Below are 16,372 nucleotides of genomic sequence, written 5' to 3' on the forward strand. Positions count from 1 at the left end.
CTTACATCCCTCAGTGTTGCAATCCACTGAACACAAACAATGTCAACAATAAATATGGTGTTCTTGCTGTTTTGTGAAATCCTTTTCTTTATGGACGATATTTTTGTGTGGTACAGATGTAGATAGTATTGGTGTCATTTGACTTTGAACTATTAGACAGCAAAATGTAAAATAATGACATTTCTTCACCCTTAAATAAAACAACAAAGAAATGTAATTAAAGCACAAAAATGAAACAGTAATAATATATAGACAGATCTAAAGATAAGCAGCGTATTTGAGTAAAATACCCCCCCAAAATATTAAAAAACCCAATTACTTTCAGTTAACTTGTGTACAGAAACGCATGCATTAAATGAAAAACTCAATTGAATAAAAACAGCACACGTAAATACCCAATGAATATTTTCCAGCATGTGTACAAAGGGTTTAATTTCGGGACACATTTACGAGCTACTTTAGTCAAGCCTATATATTTAGAACAGTTATATACATTGAAAACATTACTTCATTTTTTTAAACCTTAAAATGTTCACTAATTTTGGAAAAAAAACAATAGAGTAATGAATAAATGAGTGAAAAAATATTGGTTACCAAATGAAAAATGTAATAACCCAATTAAAATAGAAACCCTAGAGTAAAAACTCAATTGCTCAAAAAGTTATCTGGAGCTCTGTATAGATGAATATGGTAATAAAAGTTAAGATCTGTATATTATATATGCATCATAATTAGGTAACATTTATTGCTTCATCCTGTTCCAAAAAGTCTTCAACCCACCTCTCACCATGCCAAACAAGTCCTCAGCCACACATCTGGGACATCCTCAAGGAAAATAATCCTAACTGCTGAAACATCGTAACACCAGACACTATTTGTAAAACACCTCCTCCATGTCAAGACCTGACTTCCCAGTATTATCTTGTAGATTTGTAAGACTGATGCCCCCGCCTGCTTCCTGGGACTTGATATACTTCACTTATTAACATAGTTGAAACATTATGTTGATGACGTGTCCCATCAGGGGAGAGCTGCATTCTTACAGAAGGAGCAGTTGTGACCTGTAATTTGGGGTCACAACGTCAACCAGAGGCAGACCCATCTATCACATGTCTCTCTGTGTTTGTGGTTACCAGAGTTCAAAGCTGATGTGGCCTAACATACATTGGAACTCTTGGAAATCCTGTCACGCTACTTTTGATTTGGATGAAGTTAACCTTGGACCTTCTGCCTCACCAACATTTGGTTACGATATATTTAACCCTGGACATTCTGTCACGCCTACATTTGGTTACGATGAACCAAACCCTGGACATTCTGTCACACCTACATTTGGTTACGATGAATTTAACCCTGGGCATTCTGTCACGCCTACATTTGGTTACGATGAACCAATCCCTGGACATTCTGTCACACCTACATTTGTTTACGATGAATTTAACCCTGGGCATTCTGTCACGCCTACATTTGGTTACGATGAAATTAACCCTGGACATTCTGTCACGCCTACATTTGGTTGGGATGTATTTAACCCTGGACATTCTGTCACACCTACATTTGGTTACGATGAAATTAACCCTGGACATTCTGTCACACCTACATTTGGTTGGGATGATTTAACCCTGGACCTTAAATCACAACTACATTTCTAAGGATGAATTTAACCATGGACCTTCTGTCACACCTATATTTGGTTACGATGAAATTAAACCTTGACATTCTGTCAGACCTACATTTGGTTGGTATGATTTAACCCTGGACCTTAAATCACAACTACATTTCTAAGGATGAATTTAAACATGGACCTTCGGTCACACCTACATTTGATTACGATGAAATTAACCCTGGACATTCTGTCACACCTACATTTGATTACAATGAAATTAACCCTGGACATTCTGTCACACCTACATTTGGTTGGGATGATTTAACCCTGGACATTCTGTCACGCCTTCATTTGGTTGGGATGATTTAACCCTGGACATTCTGTCACACCTACATTTGGTTGGTATGATTTAACCCTGGACATTCTGTAAGACCTACATTTGGTTGGGATGAATTTAACCCTGGACCTTCTGTCACACCTACATTTGGTTGGGATGATTTAACCCTTGACCCTCCATCACAAATATATTAGGATGAATTTAGCCCTGGACCTCCAGTCACAGCTACATTTGGTTAACACAAAGTTAAACCCTGGACCTCCAGTCACAGCTACATTTGGTTAACACAAAGTTAAACCCTGGACCTTCTGTCACACCTACATTTGGTTGGGATGATTTAACCCTTGACCCTCCATCACAAATATATTAGGATGAATTTAGCCCTGGACCTCCAGTCACAGCTACATTTGGTTAACACAAAGTTAAACCCTGGACCTCCAGTCACAGCTACATTTGGTTAACACAAAGTTAAACCCTGGACCTTCTGTCACACCTACATTTGGTTGGGATGATTTAACCCTTGACCCTCCATCACAAATATATTAGGATGAATTTAGCCCTGGACCTCCAGTCACAGCTACATTTGGTTAACACAAAGTTAAACCCTGGACCTCCAGTCACAGCTACATTTGGTTAACACAAAGTTAAACCCTGGACCTCCAGTCACAGCTACATTTGGTTAACACAAAGTTAAACCCTGGACCTCCAGTCACAGCTACATTTGGTTAACACAAAGTTAAACCCTGGACCTCCAGTCACAGCTACATTTGGTTAACACAAAGGTAAACCCTGGACACTCTGTCACACACACATTTGGTTAACATTAATTTTAACAAAATATAAAGACAATCCAACTTAAGTGAGAGTTAATGATGACCAAAAAATGACAGGATTAACTGATCTGCCCTGGCCAGCTCATATAACAGAGGGCAACAGTCTCTATCCAGTCTCATTCACACATAATGTATATATTGTTCGTTTGTTTGTTGTTTAACGCCACACTCCACCTAGATGACGGGGGTCTGTAAGTAAGCAAGTCTGGACTAGACAATCCAGTGATGGGATCGATGACATGCATCAACCAAGTCAGCGAGCCTGACCACCCGGTCCCGTTAGTCGCCTCTTACGACAAGCATAGTCGCCTCTTACGACAAGCTATATATAACACAATGGTGTAGTAATTACATAGAATTTGAATCTCAATAAGGGGCGGTCGGGTAGCTTAGTGGTTGAAGCATTCGCTCGTCACGCCGAAGATCCGGATTCGATTCCCGACATGGGTACAATGTTTGAAGCCCATATCTGGTGTCCCCCACCGTGATATTGCTGGAATATTGCTAAAAGCGGCGTAAAACCATACACTCTCACTCACTGAATCTCAATAAAATCAGATCTTAGCTCTTGTTACTGCTAAACAAAGATCTGAAGACATGAACATTCCAGCTATTTGACAGCGATCTGTAAATAATCCAGTCTTGACCAGACAATTTAGTGATTGATATCATCAGCATTGATCAATGTGATTGGGATATGATGACATGCATGAACCAATCTGCATGATTGCCCAATCCTGACAGTCGCCCCCTTCAACAAGCATGGGTTGCTGAAGACCAATTCTAACCTGGATCTTCAAGGGTCTGATCCATTTAGTAGTCTCTTGCAACAAGCATGGGTTGCTGAAGACCAATTCTAACCTGGATCTTCAAGGGTCTGATCCATTTTGTTGTCTCTTGCAACAAGCATGGGTAGCTGAAGACCAATTCTAACCTGGATCTTCAAGGGTCTGATCCATTTAGTAGTCTCTTACGACAAGCATGGATTGCTGAGGACCAATTCTAACCTGGATCTTCAAGGGTCTGATCCATTTAGTAGTCTCTTGCAACAAGCATGGGTTGCTGAGGACCAATTCTAACCCGGATCTTCAAGGGTCTGATCCATTTAGTAGTCTCTTGCAACAAGCATGAGTTGCTGAAGACCAATTCTAATCCGGATCTTCAAGGGTCTGATCCATTTAGTAGTCTCTTACGACAAGCATGGATTGCTGAGGACCAATTCTAACCCGGATTTTCAAGGGTCTGATCCATTTAGTAGTCTCTTGCAACAAGCATGGGTTGCTGAAGACCAATTCTAACCTGGATCTTCAAGGGTCTGATCCATTTTGTTGTCTCTTGCAACAAGCATGGGTAGCTGAAGACCAATTCTAACCTGGATCTTCAAGGGTCTGATCCATTTAGTAGTCTCTTACAACAAGCATGGGTTGCTGAAGACCAATTCTAACCTGGATCTTCAAGGGTCTGATCCATTTAGTAGTCTCTTGCAACAAGCATGGGTTGCTGAGGACCAATTCTAACCTGGATCTTCAAGGGTCTGATCCATTTAGTAGTCTCTTGCAACAAGCATGGGTTGCTGAGGACCAATTCTAACCTGGATCTTCAAGGGTCTGATCCATTTAGTAGTCTCTTGCAACAAGCATGGGTTGCTGAAGACCAATTCTAACCCGGATCTTCAAGGGTCTGATCCATTTATTAGTCTCTTACGACAAGCATGGGTTGCTGAGGACCAATTCTAACCCGGATTTTCAAGGGTCTGATCCATTTAGTAGTCTCTTGCAACAAGCATGGGTTGCTGAAGACCAATTCTAACCTGGATCTTCAAGGGTCTGATCCATTTTGTTGTCTCTTGCAACAAGCATGGGTAGCTGAAGACCAATTCTAACCTGGATCTTCAAGGGTCTGATCCATTTAGTAGTCTCTTGCAACAAGCATGGGTTGCTGAGGACCAATTCTAACCCGGATCTTCAAGGGTCTGATCCATTTAGTAGTCTCTTGCAACAAGCATGGGTTGCTGAAGACCAATTCTAACCCGGATCTTCAAGGGTCTGATCCATTTAGTAGTCTCTTACGACAAGCATGGGTTGCTGAGGACCAATTCTAACCCGGATTTTCAAGGGTCTGATCCATTTAGTAGTCTCTTAGGACAAGCATGGGTTGCTGAGGACCAATTCTAACCCGGATCCTCAAGGGTCTGATCCATCTAGTTGTCTCTTGCAACATAGCTTGTTGAAGACCTATACACTTACCTGGACAGCCCCAGTAGGTGAAGTGGTGTTTGCTTTGACTGCCTTGTGTGAATTCACTGGTGCAATACCAACATATTCCAAAACCACAACCAGGTTTTCAATAGAGATAAAGGGCAAAGTGACACAGGTTCTCTCTCATGTGAATGTTATATGCACATGAATGTTTGTTTGTCCCTGGCTGCCCTCCTTCCTAAGCATGTGCATTTAATAGCAACTTGATAATGGCTCACGTCAACAATGGCTGCACAGAGTGATAATGTTGTCCTTTTCAAGTTACAACATAATAATAAACCGGGTAAATTGGTCCAGCTATTAACATGTGACATGAAGAGTGCAATGGAGACAAATTACTCTCGTTCTTAAACATGTACAGTGGAGTATCATATTATCCACCCTGAAAGTATTATTCTGCATTTTAGCATTCTAAAACTTCTATGGGTATCATAAAAAAAATACACCGGCATTTAGATAAGAATGATACATCGCAAGTCATGCATGCATCTCAGTGCAATTCAAAGGGAAAGGATGTCGACCTCTCTGAGTGAGTGAGTATGGTTTTACACCGCTTTTAGCAATATTCCAGCAATATCACGGCGGGGGACACCAGAAATGGGCTTCACACATTGTACCCATGTCGGGAATCGAACCCTGGGTCTTAGGCGTGACGAGCGAACGCTTTAACCACTAGGCTACCCGACCACCCCTTCGACCTCTCTGAAGCATCCCCTGAGTTTACTTGAGGCTTTGTTCGCCTTATTCCGAGAAAGAACTTTCTGCTGCAGTGACTACACTGCATGTGTAGGCTTATCACATGATCGGACATTTCTCTTGTTTGTAAACAAACTCATTTAGTCCGAAATAAGAACAGACTCCAGACGCCAACTCCAGATGACTTCCATCTCTTATTTACCCCAAGCATCAAGTGTCTTTTCTGGATTTCATAAGACGGATATTCTGTTATCAGCAATATACCAAGTGTATGATGGCGGACTGTAAATAATCAAGATTGGATCAGACAAACCAGTGATTGATTATGATTATTTCAAAAACAGAAAACATGTCATGAACCAAAAACACTTTTTTGGATTTTAACTGTTACATGAACATTGTATTATATCATCAAACCATCAAAACAAGGAACAACCTCGATATTTAACTGGGAATATTTAGTTCTTAGATGTTTTATTTAATCACCATGTATTGACATTGAATCATCAGGAACTGTGGCAGCAGAATAGTACTTGATCATCTTAGTTCATCTTACACATCTTGGCACACTTGCACCATGTGATCACGGCCCTACAACTTCCATAAGTCTATGCTAAAGTATGGGAGTTGCGAGCATAGTGAGTGAGTGAGTTTGGTTTTACGCTGCTTTTAGCAATATTCAAGCAATATCAAAGCGGGGACAAGAGAAATGGGCTTCACACATTGTACCCATGTCGGGAATCGAACCCGGGTCTTCGGCGTGACGAGCGAACGCTTTAACCCACCCACCCAGTTACAATCATAGAAATGCTAAGATCGCTGTGTGCAAGTTGGCCATGGTACCTTAATTCTGTCACAATAAAGTGTTTTTGGTTGGTTTATTTTCATTGTTTTTGAGTGATACACTTTTATTCAATACTTTAGGCCACATGCCAATAATGCATAAAATATACAAATATATAATGGCATACTTTTGGGTTGAGCAAACACCTGATAAAGTTACCGTAATATATGTGTACAAAATTATTATTTTATAGAAGTGCCATCTCTTACCTTTTTAACTTTACCAAGAAATAAACTTAGACACCTTAAAATATTAACATTATCAGCAACAATCAAGTTTTTTATTCTCCAAAAAATGTATCCGCATATCGCACAGCTGGCCAACACCCGCAGTGGCAGACGCAGGTAGGGGTGCATAGGGGTATACCTTGGAACTTGACACTACTGCTTTCATCTACCGTATATGACCGCAAATAATCCGACAATGTTGAAAAATGTTAACTACCTTTAGTATACTGAAAAAGTCATTATAATTTCTCACAAAGATATAACAAACAAGTCCTCCACTCCCCTAATGTGGGAAGCTGTTTCTGTTGTCTTTTTTTAATCTCATAATGATCGTTATGATGCCATCAAAAAGGAGACGCCATTTTGTGAATCTGTGTATATAGAATTATGAACCCGTGAGAAAATGTTTCAGCTAGAGCGATGACTCGCAGTTTGAATGCAGCATTGTAAGCATGGTGTTTTCGTTTCGAACTCATATATTTTTGTGTTATATTTCTTAAACCTTCCAGTTTCTATAGGCATGATGGGTGAAAATGATAAGCAGCTAGGGGTAGTTGGGACCATATGAAACCCAATTATTCCCCATGTTTATCAAGAGAGAATCTTCCCGACAAACATAACTGAACAACAGCATGCATAATTTCCTACAGAGAGGCTGCATGACCTGAATCGTACAAATGGCTGATGATGGATTCGATGTCCACATTAACATGTTAAATGGGGCAACATGATTAGGAGGGCGGCAGTTTATGAACCAGAACCATTGCAAAAGCAATTTGGGCCACAGGATATTCCCTGTCACCTCCTCATCTACCCATGGAGGCTGAAGTCAAGCGTGAGTTGTAACCAGACACGAAAGTGCTGAAACACTGTATGTGAAAAGACCACAATGGGATGTAGAGTACCACGTTTCTTATAAGAGTCCAGGGCCCTGCTCCACAAAGGGAATGTAGTGCTGAGATCGTCGTAAAGCCCATACTTTAACATAGACTTACGATCATCGTAGAACTACGATCCGTTTATGGAACGGGTTTACCTGGGTCTGCCTATCAGTAAGTCCTTGATGACTATTGGAAAAACTGAAGTTGATAAGGGCCAGGGACTCTTTCCACAAAGCGATCTTAGCACTAAGATGATCGTAGGTTCCACACAATAACACAGACTTAGTCCCAGCAGTAATTGAATACAAGAAATTCCCAAAAGTTCTTAAAAGCCAATACTATAACATCACTCTGCACAAATACCCGATGTATTGATCCATTTTAACGTGTATGTATCCATGTATTTCTATAGGGATCTTTATCTAAGAAATAAACGATGAGTGGGAGTTGTTTATCGTACACTAAAACACTGCAGGGAGAATAAACCATGATGGACATATATCAACACTAATTACAGCCTCTTTAAAGATAATGAGAAAGTGTACAAGCTTTATAAATAATTACCCATTTTTTCAAATAATGATGACTCCCTGCATAGAATCCGACCTCGACAATGTTGGACAAGTCCATTTTATGCACAAGTAGATATTTCCTGCATATTCTCACAATCTTCACATCGATTAACTGTACTTTTTCTCCCAATACTGATTGTCATATATCTCCCGCTTTTGGATGCGATTGGTCGGCCATCATGTTAATCTGTTTTGTCCAGCTACATCTATGAAGTACAACTCATAAAAACTCAAAAATAATGTTGTCCAATATACAATGTCATCATGTTGCAAGCGCATGTTCGAATCTCCAGAAATGAGAAAACAATGTTTTATCGTGACAAAAACCACACTTCATTTCTTCATTGTTCTTTGCGATTTATCGTGTAACTAATCTTATATTTACAGACTGACTGCAGTGAATAATGCATTAAAAAGGCCCTATGTTTGGCTTATTATTAGTAAGACGTGCATATCACTGTTGTGAGTTTATGCGACATGCTACACACATGGGACAGGACACTGGCAGACACAAACAAAAGTCACCTGAAACAGCATTTAAGCCAAATTATTTAAGAATCTTAAGAAAAAAGACTACTTATTGGTTTAAAATACCCAATAGACTGGATGAAAGGGGATAAAAATATACAGAATACCAAAAAAACTCAAAGTGAATGAACAAATTCGAGTAAATAGTCAATAGCTCAAAAACGTATCGGGAGCCCTGCCTGAAACTGGAATATGTCAGCAGAGACATGTACACACTGGTGCTGGGGTAGAAATAGTCCTGCACCATGACTGTGGAATATAGTAATTTTATGGAGAAAAAAAACACATTCTAGAAAAGTATACAAAAGCAAGTCCAGCCAGCTCTAGCTAGCTCGATTCCACATGAAATCAGCATCGGAAAATTTCTTTATTTTTAGAGTCAAGACGGATGATGTGTAATATAAGATTTCATAGACTAAATGTTAGCCTAGGCTAGAAAGCATTGTAATGATCTTCTTCGTCTCAGTATAAAGCAGTGTTTGCAGCATGGCGCTTAAGAAACTTGGAATTTATAAGGAGGGTTAATGTCTATTCAGAGCTATAGATGTAATTCATTTAAAGTATATGAATAGTACGAGTAGTTTACCCATCTGCATCTGCTTGCGGCTCCGTAAGAATGGCGCTATTACTTGAATCATCAATCAGCGACTGTTTAAGATACAACATGTACACTGACTAGGCACGACATGCTTTTCAACTGGCATTTATCAGTATATTTGTCACACAAGCTTTTCTGAATGTAACTGTCACAAAGTGAATTTTAACATCAGCTGATACACAATCATTTTATCTAACAGTTGTAATATACGCAATCGTTTTATCCAATAGTTGTAATATATGCATTAATTTTATTTCAATAGTGTTTCATGAGAAGAGCATGTTTTGTTCATCCTTTTTAGAAAAACATTACTCCTCTTCTATTGAAAATGAGCAAACCTAAATTGAATACCATCACGTGCCTGCTTTAACAGGGGTTGGCAGACATTTTTTTATTATGAAGCAGGTATATAAATATTCCACCGTGCGTGACAATAGTTTCTATTTATAGCAGCACTTCCACAGTTCCACACTTCCTAAGACCATAGTGTCAACAGCACGTTCTATTATTAGTACTGAGGATTCACATTTCAAGCATCCTGTTAATAGGAACGTACCAACATCCTGATCAGGAGCAAGACAATGCAGGCCAACAGCTCTGACGAGATGGGGAAATCAATACTCATCCAAGAAATCACATTCACTTCACTGTTATAGATGACTGAATCAGTTTGGTCTTATGGTCGCAAGCAGCATCATTTTATATGTAAAAAACATCACTGCTGTCTGTAAATGCCTCGATGAGGCAACAAGTCTGATTGACTGACCAACGATCGCAACAAGGAGACAAAAGATATTGAGGACCTGATCTACCCAAAACTCCCCATAAGGAGACAAACACAGGACACTGGGGGCCTATTCTATACCCCAGAATCCCAAAAGGAGGACACACATTGGACACTGGTGACCTATTCTATACCCCAGAATCCCAACAGATGGACACACATTGGACACTGGGGGCCTATTCTATACCCCAGAATCCCAACAGGAGGACACACATTGGACACTGGTGACCTATTCTATACCCCAGAATCCCAACAGATGGACACACATTGGACACTGGGGGCCTATTCTATACCCCAGAATCCCAACAGGAGGACACACATTGGACACTGGGGGCCTATTCTACCCCAGAAACCCAACAGGAGGACAAACATTGGACACTGGGGGCCTATTCTATACCCCAGAAACCCAACAGGAGGACACACATTGGACACTGGTGACCTATTCTATACCCCAGAATCCCAACAGATGGACACACATTGGACACTGGGGGCCTATTCTATACCCCAGAATCCCAACAGGAGGACACACATTGGACACTGGGGGCCTATTCTACCCCAGAAACCCAACAGGAGGACACACATTGGACACTGGGGGCCTATTCTATACCCCAGAAACCCAACAGGAGGACACACATTGGACACTGGGGACCTATTCTACCCCAGAATCCCAACAGGAGGACACACATTGGACACTGGGGACCTATTCTACCCCAGAAACCCAACAGGAGGACACACATTGGACACTGGGGGCCTATTCTATACCCCAGAAACCCAACAGGAGGACACACATTGGACACTGGGGACCTATTCTACCCAAGAACCCAAACGGAAGACACACATTGGACACTGGGGGCCTATTCTACCCCAGAAACCCAACAGGAGGACAACCATTGGACACTGGGGACCTATTCTACCCCAAAATCCCAACATGAGGACACACATTGGACACTGGGGACCTATTCTATACCCCAGAATCCCAACAGGAGGACACACATTGGACACTGGGGACCTATTCTACCCCAGAATCCCAAAAGGAGGACACACATTGGACACTGGGGGCCTATTCTACCCCAGAAACCCAACAGGAGGACACACATTGGACACTGGTGACCTATTCTATACCCCAGATTCCCAACAGGAGGACACACATTGGACACTGGGGGCCTATTCTACCCCAGAAACCCAACAGGAGGACACACATTGGACACTGGGGGCCTATTCTACCCCAGAAACCCAACAGGAGGACACACATTGGACACTGGGGGCCCATTCTACCCCAGAAACCCAACAGGAGGACACACATTGGACACTGGGGGCCTATTCTACCCCAGAATCCCAAAAGGAGGACACACATTGGACACTGGGGGCCTATTCTACCCCAGAAACCCAACAGGAGGACACACATTGGACACTGGGGACCTATTCTACCCCAGATTCCCAACAGGAGGACACACATTGGACACTGGAGACCTATTCTACCCCAGAAACCCAACAGGAGGACACACATTGGACACTGGGGGCCTATTCTACCCCAGAAACCCAACAGGAGGACACACATTGGACACTGGGGGCCTATTCTACCCCAGAAACCCAACAGGAGGACACACATTGGTTACAGGATACGTATTCTGAGACAAATAACGGGAACTTGGGACCTATATTCTCCCTGGACGTCACATTAATATGCAACAAACAACAACACATTTTTATTTCACCTTTTCGAGATATTTTAGGAATACGGGTTTGAAAATGTCCCCATGATAAACATTGACAAAGCCCGATCTTGAAATACAATATGTGTCAAATAACAAAATATTTGTCTCCGGTTCTATGTGATTATTCTGTCAGTACAAATTGACCTAAGCCAAGATAATCTAGGATCGAAGATGAAATCCCTGCTGATTCCCAACATGACTTGTTAGTTTGTATCTCTGTTGTTTACCACCAAAATCAGATATATTCCAGCTGTAGTACGGCTGTCTGTATTTAATTGAGTCTGGGACCAGACAATCCAGTGACTGACATCATGAGTATCAATCTTTGCAAATGGGATACAATTACATGCATCAACTAAGTCAGTGAGCCTGACCACCCAGTTCTGTTCGTCCCTATTACGACAAGCATGGGTTGCTGAAGACCAATTCTAATATCCAGATCTTCACAGGGGACAAGCATGGGTTGCTGAAGACCAATTCTAATCCGGATCTTCATTTGGGACAAGCATGGGTTAATGTAGAGCAATTCTAATCCGGATCTTCACAGGGAAAAGGCATGGGTTTCTCAAAACCAATTCTAACCCAGATCTTCACGGGGGACAAGCATTGGTTTCTCAAAACCAATTTTAAGCCGGATCTTCATGGGGGACAAGCATGGGTTGCTGAAGACCAATTCTAACCAAGATCTTCACAGGGGCCCAACATGAAGCAAAACATGCAAAAATTATAACAATATAAGATGTCAGTCATCAGTCAACTTCACCTTGACAGAAGCTTTAAATCCTTTTCAATGCTTAATCCCACGGATGTCTGTAGGAGGTACTTAATCAAAGTACAGTATCTAATTTTGTCTACTTTCGTCAAAAAAGAATACCTAGTCACTTTGTGCAAGCAGAATTACTCTGCCTGCTTTTGTATTTGGATCAAACACAGCCTGTTAGCATGGGAAGTATTGTACTTACCGTATTCGACGTAATATGCGCCCAGGGCGCTCTCAAATTAGAAATAGGGGGCTCTTATTAGAATATTATTTTGGTGAAAAAAACCAGAGTTGAAAGATAAGTTTTGTGGTTTATGCTGACAGCCTGAAATGTTTATATACGACAGATATATTTTTCCAGAATTTAATTGCCCATAATAAAGGGTGCATATAAAACACGAGTGCGTCATAAATAAGTCTTTTGTACATTGATCAATCGGAAGGAGTGCTAATTGGGATTGTTCACTAGCCAATATATTAGCAATATAGCTGTGGACGCTTATTAGAGAGGAGTGCTTATTATGTCCAATATGGTAATGCATGCAAACTGTTAAGAGTAAACTATGCACTAAGGGATCACTAATAGGCTGCAATTTGCTGCCTCAGGGTGCATCGGCCACTGTTTCATAGAAACACACAAGCTCTATCAACTTACGTCCCCCAATGTCCAGGATGTCCTGATGTAAGTAAAACTCTTACTAATGGTATATTACGTTCCCACAAACACCTGACAGAATAGAGTTTCTTTTGATTCGAAACTGGAGCCTTCCAGTTCCAACTGAATTATTAGAAAATACAATTGCTGTTACACTGCTTACGTCAGCAATATCCATAAATACACTGCCCAGAATATGTGTACACAAAGATCCATCTAATTTACAAGTGTGAAAGACAACATTCTCAGTTATTTCTGCCAGCTGTTCATAGACAAAGAGACTTGTCAAAATCAGTATGAGCATCAAGTGAATAGCTTGGATTAAAATATTGTCTTTGAATTATATTTAAACAATTTGTTGTCATAATAATCTTTCAAAAATGTCAAATGTGAATGTACAGTTAGGGGTTTGAATTTTTGTCTTCAGAACCTCCATTTCAAAATTCCGGAATGTGGAAAATATTTTAAATACTCCCAGTTAAAGCTTCTTTAAGTACCTGTGAGTCTGATAATCACTCTTATAAATAAAACATCCCAACTTGTTATGAGCAGTACATGCTCAATGATGCATAATTGTTGGCTTAAGAACTATTCCTAGTTTTACTGGTGACCAGCAAAGATCCTGGGTAGAATAGGTCTTCAGCAACACATACTTGTCGAGTGGTCAGGCTCGCTGACTTGGTTGATGCAAACAGTATATTGGTATTCCCAAAGCTCCAGATAAGCTGCGTATTTGCATAAAATACACAAAACATATCACCATTACCCAATTACTTATGAGTTGTTTGCATTCAAATTAAATTAATAAATGTGAAAACTCTGTGTAATTACCCAATGTATTTTTTTCAGCGTGTGTACCTGAATTTCTTTGCGGATCTCTATTTCCTGATGCAAAATGAATGCAAAATGCAAAAAGGCTGAAAGAGTTATCTGGAGCACTGTATTTCTGTCACATTTCACAAAAATGCCACGACGAAAATAGATAATTCGACTATTATTTATCTCTCATTTAACGACCCATCAGGAACTTCCTATCCATAGTCTGACAAAAACAAAAAGGACAAACAAATTATTTTTTCGACCACAACCCAAAGCTTTTAAGAAAAACAGTAATTCAATTTTCTTATTGGTAATGAACTCAATTTAACAACTCAATTGAAGAAATATTGTGAATTTATATGTTTGCAGACATACATGTACCATTTATTTATCATTATATTTGCATTTATGTGTCATCTGAATTATGATAACACTTCCTCTTTGGTTTTATGAAATTACAATAATCTGGGCAACTGGTATTTGGCATGTTGTGTGATATGCTAACAGTTATAGATTCAGAAATAAATTCAATATTTTATGAGTGTCATTATAAGCATGTGGCAATATGTTTCCATGAGCCAGCCGTATGTCATACAGTGTAGTATGTTATAAATGGCTGTCATTATAATAGGAAACCCTTGAGTTGATGATGAGAAAGAGTGAACATATAGATCTATTTACATAGTATAACAGTGTGGCCATCTGTTTCGTTAATATCCAGTTGACAATATCAAATATGATTTCAACCTACCATAAAACACTACCCCAACTATAACCGTCTAAAAAAAACAATTACACGCCTCAAACCCGTCAATACACATATAGGGTCTATGCCCTGTGTAGAAAACACACAATACCATACATACGTGTTGATGAAATTCATTGAAAGTATGCCGACTGACACGGAACGCTTGCTTTGTGATCGAAAACAGAACAGAGTTATTCCAATCATAATTAGCGCTTACATGTTGTTCAGAGTATAAAGACAGTCACGCCACTTCTCTTAGACTATAATATGTAAGTAACGGCCCACTACACATTCGCCGAACATACCTGCGATTCCCCACTGCATAGCGTTGACAGCTATTCACAACAGGTGCCCGCCATGTTGTTACATTGTGTTCGCTCGATATGTGACAGTAGAGGCCCTACATGGGTTGTCGTCATTTCGGTACACGTTTTACACTATCGATTATTTATTTGGACTAACGTATGTGGCTAGTTGTACTATGGTGTGCATGAGTTATCATTTTCCAATGGATATGCGTTGGCCAATTACTTATCGATAAATAGATATATACATACTGATAAGCATGTCAATACGCAATAGTTGGAAACTACATGGCGTCATGTGAGATTTGATTATTAAAATGAGAATTCGCCTCAATTGAATAAACTTCCGCATTGGTCTATTGTGTTTAGTTTTGCATTGTATTCAAATCTATACTTACACTCAAGATTGCGAACGGTCATAGTCTATATATATATACAAACACCTATTATATATATCGAACAATTTACCCATACTGTATTATTGATAATTTAACTGATTAATAAATTATGCAGAGTGACAATATGTGTAGCGATCATTATATGTTAATCTTTTGCTACCAGTGACGATTTCTGCTGAACTTTCAGCAAATGGCAGATCAATCACTTTCGGGACATGTAAACATATGTTGCCTCATTGCGATTCAACATATTTTCCCCCAATAATAAAAATAATAAATCAGAGTACTTAATTCACAATAGGAAACACACACACACACACACACACACACACACACACACACTGAAATATAACTACATTTACCTTTTTACCTTTCGATATGAAGTAATGTACGCTGCTGAGGTTGTACTGTCTCAAACCTGCAACTCCAGCCGCAGTCTACGTTTTCCTAGACAAAATACTTGAAACTGTATCACCACGGATACGCTTCTGTAACGGTGTTTTTACTTTTACGTCAGAACACCATGACAATAATAGACCCAGTTTAAACCCGTCTTACACAATATTGAATACCCGCTGAAGGGTCCCGTAAAAGGGCGACATATCTAAGGTATTCTACTGAGATTCCCGTCGCGATCTGACACGACGTCGCGTTTTTGTCTGCCGACGTCGACCTTATATTCTGTTACATGTAACAGATCGTGATGGGCAAAACACTTATGTTTCCGGCTTGATATGACCGATTGTTGCCATAAGGCACACCAGGAACTGAATTCAGTTGTTTTTTTAATTGTCATTTTATATATAAT

At 40.1% G+C, this 16,372-nt stretch overlaps 1 protein-coding gene across 3 annotated transcripts in view; it reads right to left on the reverse strand.

Annotated features, from left to right (window-relative positions):
* LOC124146460 (inositol-trisphosphate 3-kinase B-like) overlaps nucleotides 1-16,072 on the reverse strand; it is a 117,327-nt gene extending 101,255 nt beyond the window's left edge. Inside the window, exon 1 of one of the 3 annotated variants that reach the window (XM_048403909.1) lies at nucleotides 15,927-16,072. The gene's annotated coding sequence lies outside the window, so the exon portion shown is untranslated. Of the gene's footprint in view, nucleotides 1-15,166; nucleotides 15,339-15,926 lie in introns of those variants that run through there. The other 2 variants (XM_048403910.1, XM_048403908.1) reach the window with 2 other exon arrangements.
* Between the last annotated feature and the right edge of the window lie 300 nt (nucleotides 16,073-16,372).

The sequence above is a fragment of the Haliotis rufescens genome, unplaced genomic scaffold, assembly GCF_023055435.1.
Source record: "Haliotis rufescens isolate VD_foot unplaced genomic scaffold, xgHalRufe1.0.p SCAF_3, whole genome shotgun sequence".
Lineage (NCBI taxonomy): Eukaryota > Metazoa > Mollusca > Gastropoda > Lepetellida > Haliotidae > Haliotis > Haliotis rufescens.